The 9817-nt window shown below is 39.2% G+C and overlaps 1 long non-coding RNA gene across 1 annotated transcript; it reads right to left on the bottom strand.

Moving 5' to 3' along the window:
* Nucleotides 1-3594: 3594 nt before the first annotated feature.
* Nucleotides 3595-5186, bottom strand: LOC129349345 (uncharacterized). The gene is made up of 2 exons (XR_008602327.1): nucleotides 5038-5186; nucleotides 3595-4076 (listed from the first exon to the last, which is right to left on the bottom strand). It is a non-coding gene; the product is annotated as an uncharacterized LOC129349345 (long non-coding RNA).
* Nucleotides 5187-9817: the final 4631 nt, after the last annotated feature.

Raw genomic sequence — 9817 nt, 5'->3', positions numbered from 1 at the left:
AATGTTTAATTAGAAAATTACATCTTAAAGACAATAAAACTTCAAATAGGAATTACACAGAAAATTCAATGAAGCATTTAAAAAGAAAATTAAACATTAAAAGGTGGTAAAACATTTAAAAAGAAAAACCTTAAAGATTTAATCGAAACATTAAATATTGGGAAAGAAAAAGAAACTCAAACAAGCCTATAAAACATTTGAAAAAACAATTAAACATTAAAAAGGCAAAACATTTGGAAATCAAATCAGACATTAGAAAAGAATAAAAGGTGAGAAAAGAGCAAAACTAAACGTTTAAGAAGAATCAAACTAAAGACGAAACATTTCAAAAGACACCAGTTAGACTTTAGAAGATCAAATTAAACAGATGAGACAATAAAACGATCAAAAAGAGCAAAAACAGATAAAGTTCTTAAAGCGTTTTCTAATCTGAAACGAAAACATCAAGTTGTTTCTTCAAATTTCCTCTTTCTATGTTCTTGGTTTGATTGTGAATAGATTTACTAAGAACTCATTTCAGAAAACTGCTTTCCAGATAAAGTCTACTAGTAGTTGAAGGCATTTATCAAACTAATGTTACCTTCTGATCTCCACAAACTTTACTGTTAGTGAAGAGAATCAAAGTTTGTTGAGGATTTCTAAAAAACCCACAGGTGAAGGTCTGAGAAGAACTCAGATGGATGGTCTAAATGTGAACTCAAGACTCATGGTCACAAGTTTTAAGGCTTCTGTTAACCAGAAAGTTCAAACTAACAGAGAAGTACTGAGAAACTTTAAAAATTTCAGTCCTCAGACTGTCTGAAGGTTCAAACTAACAGAGAACTACTCAAGAACCTAGAAGATATCAGTCCTTGGACTGTCTGGAAGTTCAATCTAACAGAAAACTACTGTGGGACTTAGAAAATTTCAGCCCTCAGACTGTGTGAAAGCTCAAGTCCTGAGGACTCGGGAGGTGTGGAGGCTTGGAAAGTCTTGGAACTGAGGGTTCAACCCTCCAGCACAAAGGCTGAAGTCCAACCTCCTGAGAAAAATGGTCGAGTCCAGACTCGAGTTAAAAAAAAACTTGAAAATGGCAAAAAAATAGATCATAAATGCGCAAAAAAAAGAAGAATTAATATCTGAGCGAGTAGCTCAGGGAGTAAGAAGACAGGCTACCAACTGGAAGGTTGCAGATTCAAGACCCACCACTGGCAATTTTCTTTCTTTGTCTTTGTCAGGATTTTGATAAAATTTAAGAAAGGTCTGGTCTTGAACCAGCAACCTGCAGCTCTACAAGTAAACCCTTAACTCACTGAGCTACAGATCAGATGAAAAGAAGGAATTCCGTCGTCCCTTTGGCATCGTAGTTAATAAAGTGACCACATGGGTGGAGCCAATGCGGGGTCTGGGTGGAGTCAGGGCAGAGAGTAGGCGGGGAGGTGGGTGGCGGCCTCCCCCCTCTACTCCCCCACCTCCCCCCACCACCCACCACACCTTCCCCCGCCCAACGAGTTCTTTGAGTCTCCACGAGTTCTTCGAGTCTCCATGGGTTTTCCTGAGTTTCTGGAGTTTCCACGAGGTCGGAGGCAGAATAAGCTGTCATGAAGAGGTGTTGAAGTCGGTCAGGATGGAGTGACTTTTTGCAGCGACTAGAAGGAAGACGACTAGAAGAGCAGGTCTTTAACCACCATCCATAAAATCCATGGAGTCGCTCCAGAGAAATGAAGGGAGGTCAACTTTTATCAACCTCCATCCAGATGTTCAACTTGATATCTTTACTTGGAGATTTTTAGCACCACAAACATTTAGTATCACACTTTATTATCATTTATTAGGACTTTAATGGAATCCACCATCAGATTTAGTTGACAAACTTTATTCTTGTCATCGTGGGACTGCAGTATTTAAAACTGTTCCTTCTATTAGTTTTATTTATTTATTATTTACTATCCCTTATTAATCCCACGAGGGGAAATTCTGATTTTTGCATTTCTCCCCAATTGGGGGGAGAAATGCGCCCCTGTAGCAGGAAGGGTTAAGGGCCTTGCTCAAGGGCCCAACAGTGGCCACATCGGGGCTTGAACCTCTGACCTTCTGATCAGTAGTCCAGAGACTTAACCGTTGCACTACCACTGCCCCCTTTTAGGGGAGAAAGTTATTTTAGTTGTCCATTAGTCTCTTAAAAACCATATAATAAATTGGATTAGTCAAGAGGTTTAAATTTCTTACTTTGTCATATTTTAAATATGACAAAAAATATAAAAATAAAGTGTCTTGAGACAATTTGACCTGTATTTGGCGTTGTATAAATAAAATTGAATTCAAATTGTATGTATCTTGTAATGTTGGAGTAATTCAGCCATATATGTTGGAAAACACATTTTCTTTGTCCATTAATCTGTTGATTGTTTTCTCCAGTAATTCATTTCTTGTTTTGGTTTATAAAATGCCAAACCCAAATATATTCAGTTTACTGTCATAAAAACCAAAAAGATTTACATTCATGATGCAGGAATCAGGCAGTTTTTCACTTTTTATCTTAGTTTAGTCAGAAAGATAGTTGATAATGTGTGAATTGTTGCAGCTTGTGAGCCGTAGAAGGTTTTAATCTTTGGGGCCGAGTGTCAAAAAACATTTAGAAACAAAACAAAGATTTGAACATCATTTGGATGACAATGTCAAATTAAAGGACATTTATTTCCAACGTAAATGTGTGATATTCATCCTCTGGAGCGTTCTCTTCACATCGTCTTCACCTGGACTGGTTTGGTTGGGAGCATGTGCAACAAACATTTGAAAAACTGCACTTTAACATTAATGAATGACACTGAAGTTTAATCGCTACATAAATGAGACTGAGTCTGGATGTGCTGCTCTTTTATTAACTCCTAAGTTTAGGGAAAGTTCAAACAAAAGAGGACAGTTCAGATAAGACTTGAGAATGAGCTTATTTTGAACAAACATCTCAGACTTTCTGAGCTTCAGCACCTCTAGCAAGGTATTTTAACAACAAGCAACTCAAGAGATCCAGAAGTTGGAGAGAGTTAGCTTTAGCTGAGCCAAAGAACATGTGGGACGCTAACCTAGCAAACATTTCAGACTTTTCTCTGTGAATTCTGAGAAATAATTTACTATTTAATGACAGCTACATATCTTAACTCAGTCTCATTAAAACAGACTCTAATTCAGTGTCATCCATCCATATTAAAGTGCAGTTACCCAAAATGTTTGTTGCATGAGCTCCAACAAAGCCTGTCCAGGTAGAAGGCCACTTTGACAAACAGGAAGTGGAAGATTCCAAGCAGATTTATAGAAGGGGGAACCGGACTGTACTAAGTATGGTCGAGTGTAGAGGGGTGTTTGGTGGGTTTTTAAGGCTGATAATGATTATTAGTGAGACATTTGGAGTAGATATTCATTTGCAGTAAATGAAAGTATTTAAAATCTTGGAGTTAAACTTAGAAGAACACAAACTAACAGAAAAATTTGTTGATACGTTTTTGTTTTGTTTACAGATGTTAAGTTAAAGGAGTTTTATTCGTGACGTATAACCAATCAAATCACTCCAGAAGACAGAGCGACCACAGGTAGATAAAGGTTCAGAGCCAAAGTAGCGCCATTTTTAAATGTATTTATTACCGTAAATCAGTAAAAAATAAAATACTGATAATCAGTAAATCAGTCAGCCCACAATTACTACAATTCTACAATGTATGTCTCTTTGCTTTGACTTGTTATTTGTACAATATACGATGTATATGATGGCGTTTTTTCATACCAAAGGCTATACTATGATGTTTTCTAAGAGACATACGATGCTACTCTGTTTGTTCTGGCTCTGGGCTGCTGCACTCCTCCTCTGTTGTTTTCTAGATTGTACTCAGCTGCATGCCTTCGTCCACCCGGCCTCCGTTGACTCGTCCCGCCTGCCGTCTCTGGAGCTGAAGCTGGATTGGAACAGACCAAAGTACAGTCCAATCACGATGCCAGCTGCCTCTCAAAAGGCTCCTTCATCTGGCAGGTGGTGGCACTTCTTCTGAGGGGAAGCTGAGCTGGCCAGGCAGAACTTTGGAGATGTGTTCCAGTGGTTGGTGGATCTGTGGGGAGATAGAGAGGGACCTTTGAATTGTTCACAAAGGAAAACAGGGAACCCATTGGTAGTTTTAGTTTAGGGTGCTACTGCGGTGTGTTTTTGGGCTTGAAGAGGTGAACAGGAAGAGTTTTTTTCGTATTGATTATCTTTTACTTTGTTCCTGGTTGGAATGCCCATCAATGTCAACATGAAGTTCACTTTTAGTTCTGTTGATTTATTTTTAGTTTACTAACACCCATTTGCTTTTAACCCCCTCACATGTTGTGTTGTTGTAAACTTACTCTTTCAAATAAATTCTCGTCTAACCCTCTGGAAACCAGCGTTTGGACTGTTTTTGTGTTGCTCCTCACCTACTGACAGCTGTGGACTAAAGGCTATACTGTGACGTTTTTAGAGCGACATGCTATATTATTATGTTTGTTGGGCGACACGCTATACTATAGGCTTTTTTAATTGACATATTACTGTGACTTTTTTTTGTTTTTGTTTTTTTTGTTTTTTTTTAGCAACATAAAAGAATTCGAACAGTTTTAAAAGTTACTATACTTTTACTTGTGCAATGAAATTATTATTCTATGGCATTTTTTAGATGACATTATACTCTGATGTTTTCTTGAATTACATACTATTTTGACAATATACTGCACTATGACATTTTTTGAACCACATATCACACATGACAATTTTAGGCAACATCCTATCATTTTGTGCTTTTTGAACCACATAATAATCTATGTTTTGTTTTTTTTTTTCTTGCCAACATGCTGTACTATGAACTACAGGCCATACTATGTTATTCTTGAGTAAAGCATACTATACTTTGACGTTTTCTGAACTACATCCTATATTATGGCTTTATACACAGAGTGCTTTGGTTACATGTTGATTTATAATTTAGATTTTTTTCTGTTTTGTTTTTTGACAGGATTACCACAGACCTGACTGTGAACACAGTTGACACCCACCTCAGGGAGACACTGCCTAAGATCTCAAGGCTGCTTGGTTGTGGTCTTTCTGGCACGTACTCTTCCAAGATGAGCCGGGAAATTTAACACTGATGGAATGACACCAGGTCTAAGCCGACAAACTTCCAATTCCTCCTCAACCTATAGTCTCTGGGAAACCTACATGGAGTAAGAAACGTAGACAGAGAAGTAATTAAGTCTGTACACAACATATTGAAAAGAAATCATGCTAATAAATTAAACACAAAGAACTGAATTCGCCAATATACTGGAGACCAGAGCTATTTAATTTGATAAGTATAACCTTGTTTAGTAACATTTCAATTATTTGAGAGCAGTCCTAAAGAACTGCCTGTAATCCCAATCATAAAATGGGTTTGGAGGAAGAACATAGATGGTAATCTGGATATACATGAGTTAGGCTTTATAACTACTATTGGTAGTATTGGTGGTAGTAATAGCAATGTGACTACTACTAGTAGTAGTAACTACTGCTGCTGATACTGGCACTGCTACTACAACTTGTAATACTATTACAAATGCTGATACTACTTCTACGACTCTAACAACTGTTTATACTACTACTGCTGCTTGTACTTTTAGTATTACTACTACTGCTTGTACAACCATACTACAGCTACTATTAATCGTCTGGTATTTGCTTTTCAAGCTGCTAGCTCGCCTTAGCTTTTTGCTAGTGGCTAACTAGTTAGCTCTCATAGACTGGAAGCTCTCAACAAGATTTCATAATGAAAAAAAGAGCCAAAAACTATTCTTACCTATGAAAAGTCATTCCAGGTTTCCTTGTCTCAATCGTACGACGTAGTGTGTAACTGTATGCAGCACAGTGAGCCGGCATACTTGTTGTTTCCGTTTTCACGCCGTCTTCATCAACGGAATGCACTGAAACTTTTCCCCCACTAGCTTAGCCTCGCTGTAGCACGCAGCTCAAAGGGGCGTGTCCTATCTACTCATTCATATCTATGAGAACAACAGTGGCTGCACATAAGGACGCCTGACGTTGATTAGCTGCGTAAATACCATTATATACAGTCTATGGTAAATACGTATGTGAATCGCATCATTGGCTGCAGCAGCCAGTCACCGGTCACTCACTGACTCACATTGAAAAATAGCACAGAATGAATTGTTACGTGTTTATTTTATTTACAATTTAGGTTGGATTTTTTTTTTTTTTTTTTTTTTTGCGCAGCGCAGATTTTTCACAACATCTTTGGGTATTCACAGAACACTTGAACACTACAAAGATTTTCTCAACCAGTAATCATGTTATTGAATCTAACTGCACCAGAGTGTCTTCTTAACCATAAACTTGGGACATAGCAGTCACGTTTGGTGCTAGTTTCCACCTGCTTCAGTTGCCACAGTCTGATTTGAAGCCCGGACCACAGTCACGGAGCAAAGACCGATGGAACTGGTGGTTTTGCCATCACTGACTGGATGCGTCTTATTCAGACTAGCGCTGCATGATGGATTTTCCACAGTAGCTTGGAGGAAAACACAGTAATAACGGTGCAGACACATGGGGCTGTGTCATTTATCTCAGTCAAAACCACTGACACCAGCACAGCTTTTCTATTAAGCTTCAGTACATGTGCTCTCCTCCTTCAGCTGCAGATTCACACTAAATCAGTTATATGGCATGGTGACTTCAAAGCGTGTCTGTTCCTCAGTGGAAGAATGAACAGTGAGCAGATATGTGCTTTAGAGGCAAGTAAAAGGGCATTATGATCTATATACATAAAAGCCAACAGCCAAAAAAGTAGCTATATTTTTTAGAACTGCAGAATTTTATGCTTATTTACCCCAAAGATTACTCATGTGATTTGTGGTATAAGGTAAAAAAAGAGACTTGAGCGGACAGTCTATCGACAGATGTCCTCACCCCCCACCTCCCCCATCTGTTGCCTCCATATTGACACTGTGTAATTGGTTTTAGACGGAAATGAGCACTGCGTCATGGATATTAGTCAGCAATACATTAGTGCGCTGGACACCAGGGACCATGAACTTCAGATAACCTTGAGTGTGAGCTTGTAGGTGGAGAGGGAGAGAAATCCTATGGAAATAGATATACATTTTACTGTGGCTTTAACTTAAAATATTTGGATTTGAAAATAAAAGGAGGTAAAAGGAGCAAATTTCAACTTTGATTTGATGGCCTTCCCTTACCCATGACTTCTTCACAGACATGTCTGTGTTGCCGCCACTTTCAGGTGTACCAAAGTCAGAAAACAACTGGCTGATGTATAACTAATGCCCAGGTGTTTCCTATTGCATGGATTACTCACAAGGCAGTAAGAATGTTCTACTGTGCTGGTCAGCTGGAACCTTTCTGTGTGGAGTTAGTATGTTCTCCAGGTGCTCTGGCTCCTTCTCACAATTCAGACATGCATTTCAACCTGACCGGGGTGTATTCTGCCTTTCGATTAAGTCAGGCTGGAAGCTCCTTCATTTCTTCATTTCATGTCTTTCAATCTCTTCAGATGGCAGTTGGAGAGAGAAGACAACATGGAGGCCACAGAACAATGTCAGAAACTCATCGTCTATAAGAAGAGGTACTTGAAATGGACACCAAGTGCAGCAGTCAGGGGAGTTCTGAAGGACAACAGAAGGTGGACATAGTAATAGTAAACAAGAAAAGCACTCAGAGAGTGCAGTACTCCACCAAAGTTGCTCAGTGGTATCATTTCTGATGGCTGAAAGCTTGAAAAAAGTCGTGGCAGAAATCACAGCACCACAGAATGTGGCCATTTAATATAGATGTACCCACAAACAAAATGACCTTACGTTGAGCACAGGCATTTGTTATGCCTGTGTATGTTATGTGTGGATATCGATTTGCGTGACCTAAATATGTGGCGGGTGGCGGGAACTGATGAGAGTCGGAAACACCTCCACAGTTTAATCAGTTGTTCCTTGTATCATTTCCAAGGGATAAGTCCTGATAAGTCCGCAGCGGTAGGATCGCAATCATGTGATCGTCAGCAGGCAGCTGACGTAGCGTTCACTTGTTGTCATAGTTACAGTGACACCGTGCCACTATCTAGTAATGATACAGAAATCTTTAACAAATCCGTGGATCCAGACTATAAGCCGCATCACTGCCAAAATCTAATGAGGTGGTCCTTGTGTCATTTCTGATCTTCCCTGAAAATTTCATCCAAATCTGTTAGTCTGTTTTTAAGTAATATTGGTAACAGACAGACAAACAGATGGACAAACATAAGTCCATTGTCACATAACGCCACTGCCTTCCTTGGCGGAGTAATAAGATTCAAGCCACTCACAGAAAACAACTGCAGCTGGGCTGTGAAGAAAACCCCAGAATGAGGGTCACTGCCAGTCTACAGAGTGCAGGTGTGAAAGTACAAAAATCCACACTCAGATGACTTTAACAGTGGAGTTACAGAGGCTGCATGAGATGCAAGCTTCAAATCAGCAGCAAAACTCAATGGCTGGGCTGTAAATAACACAGAGAAAGATTCTGGAACAAAGTTTTAAACAGAGATGAGACCACAACAAATTTTTATCAAAGCGATAGTGAGTCAAAATTCTGGAAAAAGGCAGAAAATGTCCATGATACCAACCATTCCAGCTCATCAGTGAAACATGGAAGTTAAACCCTGGGTGTACATGGCTGCTGGAGGAACTACCTCACTTATTTTTACTGACAATGAAACAAATGAGGAGTCAAATCAGAAGAATAAATTCAGAATTGTACATTTTGTTTGCGTGCAAAGCAGTTCCTCTAGTCTGATTATCTTCATCCTACCTTCAACTTTCATCCTGCAACGAGACAACGGAAAGAAACAGACAAGAACTAGAGGGTTCGAGACTGGTCGAGTTAGTTAACACATTTAAACCATTTTTAGCATTTTACCTGCTGAAAAGAAGGCTGAGCCTCTTTAACAAACATCAGCTGAAGGCTTTGAAGGCTTGCAAACACATTTCCAAAAGTGCTGCTAAATGTTCTTGCTGTTGTCACTGCATTAAAGGACTGTGCATTTTAACAGAGCTACACATCTGAGAAAAGGGGACGGTACATTAAAATGCCTCTTTGTATAATATGACAGAGTGTATGTGCATATAAAGAGTGTGAACAACTAAACACCAGTGTCTACTGTTGTCTCATGCTTTGATCTCCAAATTCAAATGCCTAAAGCAGCACAAACATCAGATTTCACTTTACTGTTAACACACTTTGGGAGGGTACTGTGCCTGTCACCTACTTGTTCTGGGCAAATCAGCAACAGGCCAAATTCATTACCCCCTAAAGGAGACAAATACAAAGAAAGGTAAACAACATGATTTCAAAGCGGCGTAGCAAAGATGCAGTCTGTTCTGCTGCATCGCCAGGTTCAACTAACAGAAAGACAAAAGCACTGCAGTAAAATCCACTCTGGTCTGAGAATGACTCGAAGGACAGAGGGTTATCAATAATAAAAGAATGAGAGGAATGGTGATTCTAAAACATGTAGGCCTCAAGAAAAATAACCACTGTGTATTTGATTGTCGAAGAAAAAGCAATCATCAGCTCTTTTGGCAGTGCGACACTAAAGGTCAAAAAGAAGCCTGACTTAGAGGGCATCACTGTTTCTGGAAAACCAAATCTAATCTCATTCCATCAAATAGAATTTGGGTAAAATGTTTCAGTTCTGTGAGTCAGTGTACCACAGCTACAAACATATTTACTGCTACTGTGAATGGAAACGGCAGCTGTTAAACTCTGAAGCCAAAGCCAAGCACTCATTACCCA

This window comes from Amphiprion ocellaris, chromosome 7 (assembly GCF_022539595.1).
Source record: "Amphiprion ocellaris isolate individual 3 ecotype Okinawa chromosome 7, ASM2253959v1, whole genome shotgun sequence".
In the NCBI taxonomy this organism is placed as follows: domain Eukaryota; kingdom Metazoa; phylum Chordata; class Actinopteri; family Pomacentridae; genus Amphiprion; species Amphiprion ocellaris.
The sequence above is the reverse complement of the archived record's forward strand: the minus strand, read 5'-3'. Positions and strand labels throughout refer to the sequence as shown.